Below are 15,621 nucleotides of genomic sequence, written 5' to 3' on the forward strand. Positions count from 1 at the left end.
TAAAAAATTAAATACCCTATAAAAAGTCAGAAGGAAGGAAATAATAAAGATCAGAGAGGAAATAAAATAGAAATTTAAAACAATTCTAAAAATCAATAAAACCAAGAGCTGGTTGTTTGAAAGGGTAAACAAGATGCAGAAACAGGGAACCCTCCTACACTGTTGGTGGGACTGTAAATTGGTACAACCACTATGGAGAACAGTATGGAGATTCCTTTAAAAACTTAAAACAGAGCTACCATATGATCCAGCAATCCCACTCCTGGGCATATATCCAGAGAAAACCATAATCTGAAAGGATACATGCACCCCAATGTGCACTGCAGCACTATGCACAATAGCCAAGGCATGGAAGCAGCCTAAATGTCCATCAACAGAGAGGTGGATAAAGAAGATGTGGTACATATACACAATGGAATATTACTCGGCCATAAAAAACAACAAAATAGTGCCATTTGCAGCAACATGTCTGGACCTAGATAGAGATTATTATACTAAGTGAAGTAAGTCAGACAGATAAATTTCACGTGATATCATTCATATGTGGAATTTAATTTAAAAAAGATACAAATGATCTTATTTACAAAACAGAAGCAGACTTATAGATATCAAAAACAAACTTATGGTTACCAAAGGGGAAACATGGTGGGGAGGGATAAATCAGGAGCTTGGGATCAACACACGCACATACAAGATAGATGACCAATGGGGACCTACGGTACACCACAGGGAACTCTACTCAATATTCTGTGATAAGCTATATGAGAAAAGAATCTGAAAAAGAATGAATATATGTATATGCATAACTGAACCACTTTGCTGTACACCTGAAACTAACACAACTGTATATCAACTATACTCCAATAAAAATTTTTTTTAATAAATGTATTTTTGGCTGCGTTTGGGTCTTCATTGCTGTGCGCGGGCTTTCTCTAGTTGTGGCGAGCAGGGGCTACACTTCTTTGCAGTGTGCGGGCTTCTCATTTGTGGTGGCTTCTTTTGTTGCGGAGCACGGGCTCTAGGCGCACGGGCTTCAGTAGTTGTGGCATGCAGGCTCAGTAGTTGTGGCTCACGGGCTCTAGAGCGCAGGCTTAGTAGTTGTGGTGCATGGGCTTAGTTGCTCTGCAGCATGTGGGATCTTCCCAGACAGGGCTCGAACCTGTGTCCCCTGCACTGGCAGGTGGATTCCTAACCACTACACCACCAGGGAAGTCCCAATAAAATTTTTTTAAAAAGATGCTCAAAATCGCTAATTATTAGAGAAATTCAAATCAAAAGTACAGTGAGGTACCACCTCACAACAGTCAGAATGGCCATGATTGGACGAGGGGAAGATGGCGTAAGAGTAAGACACGGAGATCACCACCCTCCCCATAGATACACCAGAAATACATCTACATGTGGAACAACTCCTACAGAACACCTACTGAAGGCTGGCAGAAGACCTCAGACCTCCCAAAAGGCAAGAAACTCCCCACATACCTGGGTAGGGCAAAAGAAAAAACAGAGACAAAAGAATAGGGACGGGACCTGCACCAGTGGGAGGGAGCTGTGAAGGAGGAAAGGTTTCCACACACTAGGAAGCCCCTTTGCGGGCGGAGACTGCGGGTGGCGGAGGCGGGGAGCTTCGGAGCCGCGGAGGAGAGCACAGCAACAGGGGTGCGGAGGGCAAAGTGGGGAGGTTCCCGCACAGAGGATCGGTGCCGACCAGCACTCACCAGCCCGAGAGGCTTGTCTGGTCCCCCGCCGGGGCAGGCGGGGCTGGGAGCTGAGGCTTGGGCTTCGGTCGGAGCGCTGGGAGAGGACTGGGGTTGGCGGCGTGAACACAGCCTGAAGGGGTTAGTGTACCACGGCTAGCCGGGAGGGAGTCTGGGAAAAGGTCTGGAGCTGCCGAAGAAGCAAGAGACTTTTTCTTCCCTCTTTGTTTCCTGGTGCGCGAGGAGAGGGGATTGAGAGCGCTGCTTAAAGGAGCTCCAGAGACGGGCGCGAGCCGCGGCTAAAGCGCAGACCCCAGAGACGGGCATGAGATGCTAACGCTGCTGCTGCCGCCACCAAGAAGCCTGTGTGCGAGCACAAGTCACTATCCACACCCCTCTTCCGGGGAGCCTGCGCAGCCCGCCACTGCCAGGGTCCCGGGATCCAGGGACAGCTTCTCCGGGAGAACTCACGGCGCGCCTCACGCTGGTGCAACGTCATGCTGGCCCCTGCTGCCGCAGGCTCGCCCCACACTCCGTGCCCCTCCCTCCCCCCCGGCCTGAGTGAGCCAGAGCCCCCGAATCAGTGGCTCCTTTAACCCCGTCCTGAGTGAAAAACAGACGCCCTCCAGCGACCTACACGCAGAGGTGGGGCCAAATCCAAAGCTGAGCCCCTGGGAGCCGTAAGAACAAAGAAGAGAAAGGGAAATCTCTCCCAGCAGCCTCAGAAGCAGCAGATTAAAGCTCCACAATCAACTTGATGTACCTGCATCTGTGGAATACCTGAATAGACAAGGAATGATCCCAAATTGAGGAGGTGGACTTTGAGAGCAAGATTTATGATTTTTTCCCCTTTTCCTCGCTTCTGTGTGAGATTTTGTCTGTATAGCTTTGCTTCCACCATTTGTCCTAGGGTACTATCCGTCCGTTTGTTTGTTTTTTTAATATTTTTTCTTAATAATTAATTTTAATCATTTTATTTTACTTTATTTCCTCCCTCCCTCCCTCCCTCCCTTCCTTCCTTCCCTCCCTCCCTCCTTTAGACAACGAGTCATCCCAAATTGGTGGACTTTGAGAGCAAGATTTATGATTTTTACCCTTTTCCTCTTTTTGTGAGGGTGTATGTGTATGCTTCTATATGGGATTTTGTCTGTATAGCTTTGCTTCCACCATTTGTCCTAAGGTTCTATCTGTCCATTTTTTAAAAACTTTTTTTCTTAATAATTATTTTTTAATTTAACAACTTTATTATATTTTACTTTATTTTATTTTACTTTATCTTCTTTCTTTTTTCCTTCCTTCCCTCCTTCCTTCCTTCCTCCCACCGTCCCTCCCTCCCTCCTTTCTTTCTTTCCTTCTTTCTTTCTTCCTTCCTTCTTCCTTCCTTCCTTCCTTTCCTTCCTTCCCTCCTTTCTTTCTTTCTTTCCTTCTTTCTTTCTTCCTACTTCTACTAATTCTTTCTCTCTACTTTTTCTCCCTTTTATTCTGAGCCATGTGGATGAAAGGCTCTTGGTGCTGCAGCCAGGAGTCACTGCTGTGCCTCTGAGGTGGGAGAGCCAACTTCAGGACACTGGTCCACAAGAGACCTCCCAGTTCCACATAATATCAAACGGCGAAAATCTCCCAGAGATCTCCATCTCCACACCAGCACCCAGCTTCACTCAGCAACCAGCAAGCTACAGTGTGGGACACCCTATGCCAAACAACTAGCAAAACAGGAACACAACCGCACCCATTAGCAGAGAGGCTGCCTAAAATCATAATAAGTCCACAGACACCCCAAAACACACCACCAGACGTGGACCTGCCCACCAGAAAGACAAGATCCAGCCTCATCCACCAGAACACAGGCACCAGTCCCCTCCACCAGGAAGCCTACACAACCCATTTAACCAACCTTAGCCACCAGGGACAGACACCAAAAACAATGGGAACTATGAACCTGCAGTCTGCAAAAAGGTGACCCCAAACACAGTAAGATAAGCAAAATGAGAAAACAAAAAAACACACCACAGATGAAGGAGCAGATAAAAACCCACCAGACCTAACAAATGAAGAGGAAATAGGCAGTCTACCTGAAAAAGAATTCAGAATAATGATAGTAAAGATGATCCAAAATCTTGGAAATAGAATAGACAAAATGCAAGAAACATTTAACAAGGACCTAGAAGAACTAAAGATGAAACAAACAATGATGAACAACACAATAAATGAAATGAAAAGTACTCTAGAAGGGATCAATAGCAGAATAACTGAGGCAGAAGAACGGATAGGTGACCTGGAAGATAAAATAGTGGAAATAATGACTGCAGAGCAGAATAAAGAAAAAAGAATGAAAAGAACTGAGGACAGTCTCAGAGACCTCTGGGACAACATTAAATGCACCAACATTCGAATTATAGGGGTTCCAGAAGAAGAAGAGAAAAAGAAAGGGACTGAGAAAATATTTGAAGAGATTATAGTTGAAAACTTCCCTAATATGGGAAAGGAAATAGTTAATCAAGTCCAGGAAGCACAGAGAGTCCCATACAGGATAAATCCAAGGAGAAATACGCCAAGACACATATTAATCAAACTGTCAAAAATTAAATACAAAGAAAGCATATTAAAAGCAGCAAGGGAAAAACAACAAATAACACACAAGGGAATCCCAATAAGGTTAACAGCTGATCTCTCAGCAGAAACTCTGCAAGCCAGAAGAGAGTGGCAGGACATATTGAAAGTGATGAAGGAGAAAAACCTGCAACCAAGATTACTCTACCCAGCAAGAGTCTCATTCAGATTTGATGGAGAAATTAAAACCTTTACAGACAAGCAAAAGCTGAGAGAGTTCAGCACCACTAAACCAGCTTTACAACAAATGCTGAATGAACTTCTCTAGGCAAGAAACACAAGAGAAGGAGAAGACCTACAATAACGAACCCAAAACAATTTAGAAAATGGGAATAGGAACATACATATCGATAATTACCTTAAATGTAAATGGACTAAATGCTCCCACCAAAAGACACAGATTGGCTGAATGGATACAAAAACAAGACCCATATATATGCTGTCTACAAGAGACCCACTTCAGACCTAGAGACACATACAGACTGAAAGTAAGGGGATGGAAAAAGATATTCCCCACAAATGGAAATCAAAGGAAAGCTGGAGTAGCAATTCTCATATCAGACAAAATAGACTTTAAAATAAAGACTATTGGAAGAGACAAAGACGGCCACTACATAATGATCAAGGGATCGATCCAAGAAGAAGATATAACAATTGTAAATATTTGTGCACCCAACATAGGAGCACCTCAATACATAAGGCAAATACTAACAGCCATAAAAGGGGAAATTGACAGTAACACATTCATAGTAGGGGACTTTAACACCCCACTTTCACCAATGGACAGATCATCCAAAATGAAAACAAATATGGAAACACAAGCTTTAAATGATACATTAAACAAGATGGACTTAATTGATATTTATAGGACACTCAATCCAAAAACAACAGAATACACATTTTTCTCAAGTGCTCATGGAACATTCTCCAGGATAGATCATATCTTAGGTCACAAATCAAGCCTTGGTAAATTTAAGAAAATTGAAATTGTATCAAGTATCTTTTACGACCACAACGCCATGAGACTAGATATCAATTACAGGAAAAGATCTGTAAAAAATACAAACACATGAAGGCCAAACAATACAATACTTAATAACGAAGTGATCACTGAAGAAATCAAAGAAGAAATAAAAAAATACCTAGAAACAAGTGACAATGGAGACATGACGACCCAAAACCTATGGGATGCAGCAAAAGCAGTTCTAAGAGGGAAGTTTATAGCAATACAAGCCCACCTTAAGAAACAGGAAACATCTCGAATAAACAAGCTAACCTTGCACCTAAAGCAATTAGAGAAAGAAGAACAAAATAACCCCAAAGTTAGCAGAAGGAAAGAAATCATAAAAATCAGATCAGAAATAAATGAAAAAGAAATGAAGGAAACAATAGCAAAGATCAATAAAACTAAAAGCTGGTTCTTTCAGAAGATAAACAAGATAGATAAACCATTAGCCAGACTCATCAAGAAAAAAAGGGAAAACACTCAAATCAATAGATTTAGAAATGAAAAAGGAGAAGTAACAACTGACACTGCAGAAATACAAAAGATCATGAGAGATTACTACAAGCAACTCTATGCCAATAAAATGGACAACCTGGAAGAAATGGACAAATTCTTAGAAATGCACAACCTGCCAAGACTGAATCAGGAAGAAATCGAAAATATGAACAGACCAATCACAAGCACTGAAACTGAAACTGAAACTGTGATTAAAAATCTTCCAACAAACAAAAGCCCAGGACCAGATGGCTTCACAGGCGAATTCTATCAAACATTTAGAGAAGAGCTAACACCTATCTTTCTCAAACTCTTCCAAAATATAGCAGAGGGAGGAACACTCCCAAATTCATTCTACGAGGCCACCATCACCTTGATACCAAAACCAGACAAGGATGTCACAAAGAAAACTACAGGCCAATATCACTGATGAAGATAGATGCAAAAATCCTCAACAAAATACTAGCAAACAGAATCCAACTGCACATTAAAAGGATCATACACCTTGATCAAGTGGGGTTTATTCCAGAAATGCAAGGATTCTTCAATACATGCAAATCAATGTGATAAACCATATTAACAAATTGAAGGAGAAAAACCGTATGATCATCTCAATAGATGCAGAGAAAGCTTTTGACAAAATTCAATACCCATTTATGATAAAAACCCTGCAGAAAGTAGGCATAGAGGGAACTTTCCTCAACATGATAAAGGCCATATATGACACACCCACAGCCAACATCATCCTCAATGGTGAAAAACTGAAAGCATTTCCACTAAGATCAGGAACAAGGCAAGGTTGCCCACTCTCACCACTCTTATTCAACATACTTTTGGAAGTTTTAGCCTCAGCAATCAGAGAAGTAAAGGAAATAAAAGAAATCCAAATTGGAAAAGAGGAAGTAAAGCTGTCACTGTTTGCAAATGACATGATACTATACATAGAGAGTCCTAAAGATGCTACCAGAAAACTACTAGAGCTAATCAATGAATTTGGTAAAGTTGCAGGATACAAAAGTAATGCACAGAAATCTCTTGCATTCCTATACACTAATGATGAAAAATCTGAAAGTGAAATCAAGAAAACACTCCCATTTACCATTGCAACAAAAAGAATAAAATATCTAGGCATAAACCAACCTAAGGAGACAAAAGACCTGTATGCAGAAAATTATAAGACATGTTGAAAGAAATTAAAGATGATACAAATAGATGGAGAGATATACCATGTTCTTGGATTGGAAAAATCAACATTCTGAAAATGACTCTACTATCCAAAGCAATCTACAGATTCAGTGCAATCCCTATCAAACTACCACTGGCATTTTTCACAGAACTAGAACAAAAAATTTCACTATTTGTATGGAAACACAAAAGACCCCGAATAGCCAAAGCAATCTTGAGAACGAAAAATGGAGCTGGAGGAATCAGGCTCCCTGACTTCAGGCTATACTACAAAGCTACAGTAATCAAGACAGTATGGTAGTGTCACAAAAACAGAAAGATAGATCAATGGAACAGGATAGAAAGCCCAGAGATAAACCCATGCACATATGGTCACCTTATCTTTGATAAAGGAGGCAGGAATGTACAGTGGAGAAAGGACAGCCTCTTCAATAAGTGGTGCTGGGAAAACTGGACAGGTACATGTAGAAGTATGAGATTAGATCACTCCATAACACCATACACAAAAATAAGCTCAAAATGGATTACAGACCTAAATGTAAGGCCAGAAACTATCAAACTCTTAGAGGAAAACATAGGCAGAACACTCTATGACATAAATCACAGCAAGATCCTTTTTGACCCACCTCCTAGAGAAATGGAAATAAAAACAAAAATAAACAAATGGAATCTAACGAAACTTCAAAGCTTTTGCACAGCAAAGGAAACCATAAACAAGACCAAAAGACAACCCTCAGAATGGGAGAAAATATTTGCAAATGAAGCAACTGACAAAGGATTGATTTCCAAAAATTACAAGCAGCTCATGCAGCTCAATAACAAAAAAACAAACAACCCAATCCAAAAATGGGCAGAAGACCTAAACAGACATTTCTCCAAAGAAGATATACAGACTGCCAACAAACAGATGAAAGAATGCTCAACATCATTAATCATTAGAGAAATGCAAATCAAAACTACAATGAGATATCATCTCACACCAGTCAGAATGGCCATTATCAAAAAATCTAGAAACAATAAATGCTGGAGAGGGTATGGGGAAAAGGGAACACTCCTGCACTGCTGGTGGGAATGTGAATTGGTTCAGCCACTATGGAGAACAGTATGCAGGTTCCTTAAAAAACTACAAATAGAACTACCATATGACCCAGCAATCCCACTACTGGGCATATACCCTGAGAAAACCATAATTCAGAAAGAGTCATGTACCAAATGTTCATTGCAGCTCTATTTACAAGAGCCCAGAGATGGAAATAACCTAAGTGCCCATCATCGGATGAATGGATAAAGAAGATGTGGCACTTACATACAATGGAATATTACTCAGCCATAAAAAGAAACGAAATTGAGCTATTGTAATGAGGTGGACAGACCTAGAGTCTGTCATACAGAGTGAAGTCAGAAAGAGAAAGACAAATACCGTATGCTAATACATATATATGGAATTTAAGGAAAAAAATGTCATGAAGAACCTAGAGGTAAGACAGGAATAAAGACACAGACCTACTGGAGAACGGACTTGAGGATATGGGGAGGGGAAAGGGTGAGCTGTGACAAAGCGAGAGAGAGGCATGGACATATATACACTACCAAACGTAAGGTAGATAGCTAGTGGGAAGCAGCCGCATAGCACAAGGAGATCAGCTCGGTGCTTTGTGACAGCCTGGAGGGGTGGGATAGGGAGGGTGGGAGGGAGGGAGATGCAAGAGCGAAGACATATGGGAACATATGTTTATGTATGACTGATTCACTTTGTTATAAAGCAGAAACTAACACACCATTGTAAAGCAATTATACCCCAATAAAGATGTTAAAAAAAAAAAAGAATGGCCATGATTAAAAACTACAAATAACAAATTCTGGAGAGGGTGTGGAAATAAGGTAACCCTCCTGCACTGTTGGTGGGAATGTAAGTTGGTGCAGCCACTGTGGAAAAACAGTATGGAGGTTCTCAGAAAACTGAAAATAGAACTACCATATGATCCAGCAATCCCATTCCTTGGCATATATCCAGACAAAACTCTAATCTGCACCCATATGTGCATAGCAGCACTATTCACAATAGCCAAGACATGGAAACAACCTAAATGTCCATCCACAGATGAATGGATGAAGAAGATGTGGTACATATATACCACAGAATAATATTCAGCCATAAAAAAGAATGAAATAATGCCATTTGCAGCAACATGGATGCAACTAGAGATTATCATACTAAGTGAAGTCAGAAAGAGAAAGACAAATACCATATGATATCAGTTATATGTGGAATCTAAAATATGACACAATGAACCTATCTACAAAACGGAAAGAGACTCAGGGACACAGGGAACAGACCTGTGGTTGCCGAGGGGGGGTGGGGTGGGGGAGGGATGGAGTGGAAGGTTGGGATTAGCAGATGTAAACTATTATTTGTGAAATGGATAAACAACAAGATCCAACTGTATAGTGCAGAGGACTATATTCAGTATCCTATGATAAACCATAGGATATTTTAAAAAAGAATATTTAAAAAATATTTTTAAAAGAATATTAAAAAAAAGAATGTATATTTATGTATAAATGAATCACTTTGCTGCACAGCAGAAATGAACACAACACTGTAAATCAACTACACTTCAAAAAAATAAATTAAAAAAAAAAGCAACACCCCCACTCCCAAAATAAAACAAACAAAAAAAGACAATAGCAAAATCACGCTTACCTCAAACAATGAAAACATGCCAACCCTTCCACAAGAGAGGCAGGAAAAAAAATATTATTAAAAAAAATACCCTGGGATCCAGGCCAAACCAAACAGGTCTGCCGGCAGGACACGGCCCCTGGCTGCCAGTCTGTGACCCCTGGATGAAGCAATCTGCCGGGTGGAATTCTGACCCACACTCCAAAATCTGCCTGAAGTCACTTGGTAATAAACAGTGTCTCCCTACAGAGGTGGCAGGCTCCAAAAGGCCAGGTCAAACTCAGCAGTTCAACCCTGATCTGATCACAGAGCCCCAGGGATCCCGGCTCCCCACGCCACCCTCCCTACCCTGCCTTCCCCATCAAGCAGGGACTAATCCCTCAGGAGCTCTGATCCTGGAGCCCCTCCTTGAGCTTCGGTGTTCTCAGGGCGCAGGGCCTGGGCACCTCCATTTGCTGGCTTTAGGAACTCAAAGTTCAGGAACACCAGAGACTTGCCAGTGAGCCCATCCCTGGTCACCACGAAGGGCATCATCTCTCCCAGCCTGCAGTGAGGGCCCTGTCACCGCAGTGAGGGAGCACCCACCACACTTATCAGAGCGCCTGCTGGCGTTTCTGCCCCACGCTAGACTCTCCCAGAGAGCAGGGCCTAGGGTCTCACCATCCCTGTCCTCAGGACTCATCAGGGACTACAACCCCTGACACCCAGGGCCCTCAAAACCTGCCACAGCCATTCTAAAATCTTAGCCTCAGGGCCTTATCCTTGAGAAAGCTGTGTGGGTGTGCTGGAGCCAGGCTGCGGGGTAAAGGCTCTCCAGGACTGTGCACAACAGGCTCACACATTTCGCCATCAGATCCTGGTCACCTACCACAGCCCGGTCTTGAGAGTCTAGAGTCTCGGGTCCTTCAGTTGAGCCAAGCATCCATCTCTGCGTTTTTAGTGTCTGACAGGCCTGTCATCAAGATAAAACACCCTCCTCTTATTAGGAGTTTTAATCCCTCACTCCAGCACCCCATGCAGTACTGGTTCTGCCAACCGAGCAGATAGATGGTTTCCAGAAAACAGAAGTGGCAGTTAAAACTACCATGGGGGTGTTCAAGTATGACATTTTGTTAAGTATTTGTCTCCCTTTTGGAAGGGAAAACCATTCATTGTAATGGGGAAGCCTTTTGAGACAGCAGAACCTGAGTTTTTAGATCCAGGTTCTAGCTGTGAAAGCTTGGGATGATTCCTTACCCTCAAGGAGCCTCTGTTTCCTCATCTGTGAAATGGGGGAACACTACCTAGCTCATAGGGCAGCTGCGCAAAATAAATGAGATGAGGGATGTACAAGGGCCAAATCCTCCTCCCCCCAAATGAGGAAGACAGCGTTTTACACGTGATCACTTTTTAAAATGATCAATGGTATGGACTGAGTTGTTCCACCCTGCCCCCTAATTCATACAACCCTGGTGGCAGTATTTGGAGAGAGGGCCTATAGGGAAGTAATTAAGGTTAAATGAGGTCATAAAGGTGTGGCCCTGATCCAAAAGGATCAGTGTCCTTATAAGCAGAGACACTAGAAAGCTCCCAGGTGAAGCACAAGTCCCTCTGTCCCTGATATCAAACAGGACACTCCTCAGCCCAAACATGTCTGAAGAAGGCTCCAAACTGAGTGTAGAGTCTTCTAGGCCAGTGCTCCTCCAACTCTAATGTGCACCAGGGATCATGTTAAATATGCAGATTCTGATCCATAGGTTTGGGGTGAGGCTGGAGAATCTGTTCCTAACAAGTCCCCAGGGGATCCTGATGCTGCTGGTCTGCGGGCTACACTTTTGGGTAGCAAGGTCCTTAGACTGCAATGTTATTTCCCCACCAAAAATGTATGAACATTCATTCATTTAGAATGCCAACCGTCAAATGCTGCCAGGCACTGTGCTAAATGCTGAGGATAAATAAAACAGGGTCTCTGCTCTTAAGGAGTTTATAGTCCAGTGAAGGCCCTACGGGGTTTCCCTGATTCCACAAGCCAAGGGCAATGTCAAACACAAAATGAACCCCATTAAAGACAAAGCCCTTCCAGAACAGCCTGCAGAGTGAGAGCACTTACACAAGATGTGTTGGAGGCAACAATAATGCTGAGATGAACACCTCTATTCAAGGACTCAACCGATGACTCAAGCTATGATAAAACTGAACATTCCTGAGAAACAGAGTGGGTGATGGACAAAACAGGTGTCACTGTCGCATCAGCTGATAAAACCACGGCTATGGAGCCAAGTCTATACAACAGCTCTGGGTCTCCTACTCATTATAGCAATACTTATCATTACGACTTGCTGGCACTGGCGAGAGTCAGGGTAACCACCACTAGTGGTGGGAAAAGAGAGCATTCAAGAAAGTGGTGCTTGATGAGAGAAGCAGCTAGGTGGTTCTGGACATACTGGATGTGAGGGTCCTCTTAGCAAAATCCAAACCCTTTAGCCGAGGAGGAAACTAAAACCCAAAGCAGTTAAAGCAGTGGTTCTCAACCGGGGTGACTGTCCATCCCCACGGGACATTAGGCAGTGTTTCTGGAGAGATTTTTGGTTGTACAACTGATGGAAAGCTTCTGGTGTCTAGTGGACAGAGACCTGGGATGCTGCTAAAAATCCTATAGTGCACAGGACAGCCCACCACAACCAAGAATTATCTGTCCCAAAATGTCGACATTGCTGAGATTAAGAAACCCTGAGTTAAGGAATTTGCTGGAGGTCAAAGAATGTCACACCACAGACTAGATTAGAGGGGTCCAAGAGAGCATTCGGTAGAGCTGGAAGTGTTCTAAACTCTACACTGTCCATTATGGTATCTGACAGCCACATGTGGCTACTGAACATGTCAGATATGGGTAGTGTGACTGAAGAACTCGATTTAAATTTTTTATTTTGTCTTTAATAATTTAAATGTAAACAGCCAAGCATGGCCAGTGGCCACCCTATTGGACAGGGCAGGACTACAGTCCGTATTTCCTGACGCCCAGACCGGCATTCTTTCAGTTTCACAGCCTGCTCTTTTCCACTCTTCTGAAATGACCCACCCACCAGACTTTATCACAACGATTTGGCTGGAAAAAATACAAAAGTAAGATAACAGCAGAGAAATCTTAAAATGTTCACAAACATTTTGTTTTGTAGATTGCGAAAAAAGCAAAACGGCAGATCATGGTTACACATACAGTGGTCCCCCGTCATCCGAGGTTTCAGTTACCAGTGGTCAACCGCAGGTCCAAAATATTAAATGGAGAATTCCAGAAATAAACAATTTCTAAGTTTTAAACTATATGCTGTTCTGAGTGGTGAGGTGAAATCTCCTGCTGTCCCACCAGAACATGAATCATCCGTTTCTCCAGCACATCTATGCAGTATATGATATCTACCCATCTAGTAGGGTTATCAGATCGACTGTCGGTATCACAGTGCTTATGTTCAAATAGCCCTTATTTTACTTAATAATGGCCCTAAAGTGCAAGACTAGTGATGCTGGCCATTGGGATATTCTCTTACTGTGCCTAATTTATAAATTAAACTTTATCATACATATGTATGTATAGGAAAAAACAGTATATATAGAGTTTGCTACCATGCAAGGTTTCAGGCATCCACTGGGTGTCTGGGGACGTATCTCCCACAGATAAGAGGGTCCTACTGAACACGTAGTAAGACTGCAGAAACAAGAAAGGTCAAATTATTCCTACTTCCGCTTGCACGGAAGCGTGATATGACAGAGGTAAAACAAACAGCCCTCTGAGCCTTGAGGTTTTGGCTTATTTCTCCACTTGGTCCACTAACTATCCCTTTCACTTCTCAGAAGCTGGGTAAGAAATGAGGCAGGTCAACATCCTTAGCAAATTCTCACGCTTCCCATCTCCCCCGCATCAGAGGCCAGTCTCTGATTTGCTCGTTTTGATGGAGACCACACTGAGGACGCACCATGTGCCAGGCACTGTGTTAAGCACCAGATATACGTTACGGCGCTACATTCTCACCGCAGCCCTAAGCAGCACACATACATTATTACGTCGCTTCATTCTCACGGCAGCCCTTTGGGGCATCAGTAGGTTAAAGAACTTGGCCCACGTCACACAGTCAGAAGCAAAGCTGGGACTGCCAATCTCCTGCCCTTAAGCACGGCCCTAAGGGCCTGAAACCTGGAGTAGCAACACTGGCTACAAAGGCGTGAGGAGCTGCCCGGAGGAGCGGGACCCCTGCAGAACCAGGACGGAGTCCCGGCTCTGCTCTCCACGCCTATCCCTGGTGCCCGCGGCTCTTACCTGTCTATCTCCAGCGCTGCCACCTTCAGCTTTCGTAGAGCTTGTCATTGAGGGCGCGCATGGTGTTGGGCGTTAGCAGCACGAAATCCTTCTCGGGGTTCATGGTGGCAGTTCGGGGCGTTCCCCGGAGCCCCGTGACTCCTCAGCCCGCGGCAGCCCGGGCCGCGCCGGGGCTAGGGGAGTCTGCGGCTCCGCGCTGCCTCCGGCGCCGGCTCATGGACCACGCCGCCCCGGGCCGCCTGTCTCGCGCCGCCGCCGCCGCCGCCGCCGCCGCCGCCGCGCGCCGCCTCGGAACCGGGGCCAGGTCCCCGTCTCCACACACCTGCTCTCGACCGCCCAACCGGTCAGGCGTCCCACTTGGAACCCGCACCGCAGCTCTTAAAGGGTAACAGCCATGTTACTCGAATCAGGTGACTCTGCAGCAGCTTCCGCCTTCCGCCGCTAGGACCCGCCCCTCTCCAGCCACGCTTCCGCACGCACCTGCAGGGTGTTTGGCCACGCCCCACAAGGCTTCACCTTCTACCCTCACACTCCAGCTTTCGACCCCAACAGTCTGAGCCTGGTTTGAGACCTGCTTAATTGGGCCTGTATTACATGCAGTCAACTGCCCGCACGTGGTAGGCTTGGCACTTGGTGCGCTTCTGTAGATGTTCGTGAGAACGAAGGGGCTCCTGGAGCCTGACTCGCTTAGGATAATTTATTCTATACTTACTGAATCTGCTAGTTCATTCACTACTTAGTCACCAGTCAATATCTCATATGCCAAAGTTTCCCGCATTGGAGTAACACCATCTTGATTTTCGCTATGTCCTAGCCACTTGTACTGTTATTTTAAAAGTACTTTCTAATCAACTCACTTTAAAAAAATCTTAAATTCATTCTTTAGCCTTGCTTATGCCTTAAAATCATGGGTTTGATTAGTGACATATTTTTCTAAAACATATAAATTGCAATTAAAAACAGAACTATCTGCCTACCATCTAAAATCTCAGGTACCAGCAGTGGCTGTCACCCCACCATTTGGGACTCAGGATGTGTTTATCATGCTCTGATACCTTGCAGGGCTGGGTTACAGACAGCAGAAGCCCCAAATGTGTTGATTGCAGGCCTCCAGGTGGAGCCACTATAAAGCGGCCCCTCCAACTGCTTTGAAGTTTCACACTAAATGGTGGAACAGAAGTTGAAGCTGTGTGATAAAAAGCACTTTATGGATGCAGTGTGGCTAAAGATACAGTAACAGGGAGATGCATCAGAGTTCCTTATCATAAGCTTCCATAGTGAACAGGGACTTAGGACAAAGCTATAATACCACAGTGGAACCCAATGAGGATTAATATTGTTAAAAAACAAAATTCAGCTGAGTAAATTTGAGGATCTAATTGGCTTTATTCAACAATTCATGACTCTGGCAGCATCCCATCTAGCAGACAGGAGCTTCAAGGAGCTCAACAAAATGGAAGGCTTTTATAGGCAGAAGGGGGTGGCAGCTAGGAATGAAGTAGATTGTTTCAGGCATGTCACCTTCCTTTGGGGAAGGGGGGTGTTTATCATGCAGATTACTTCACCAGAGCTGATCAAGTAATTCCAGATTAACTAGTTAAAGGGCATATTGCTGGGAGAAGCTGAAACTACAAGTAGGTTAGATGTTAAGTCT

The sequence above is a fragment of the Leucopleurus acutus genome (genome assembly GCF_964270905.1).
Source record: "Leucopleurus acutus genome assembly, chromosome: 20".
In the NCBI taxonomy this organism is placed as follows: domain Eukaryota; kingdom Metazoa; phylum Chordata; class Mammalia; order Artiodactyla; family Delphinidae; genus Leucopleurus; species Leucopleurus acutus.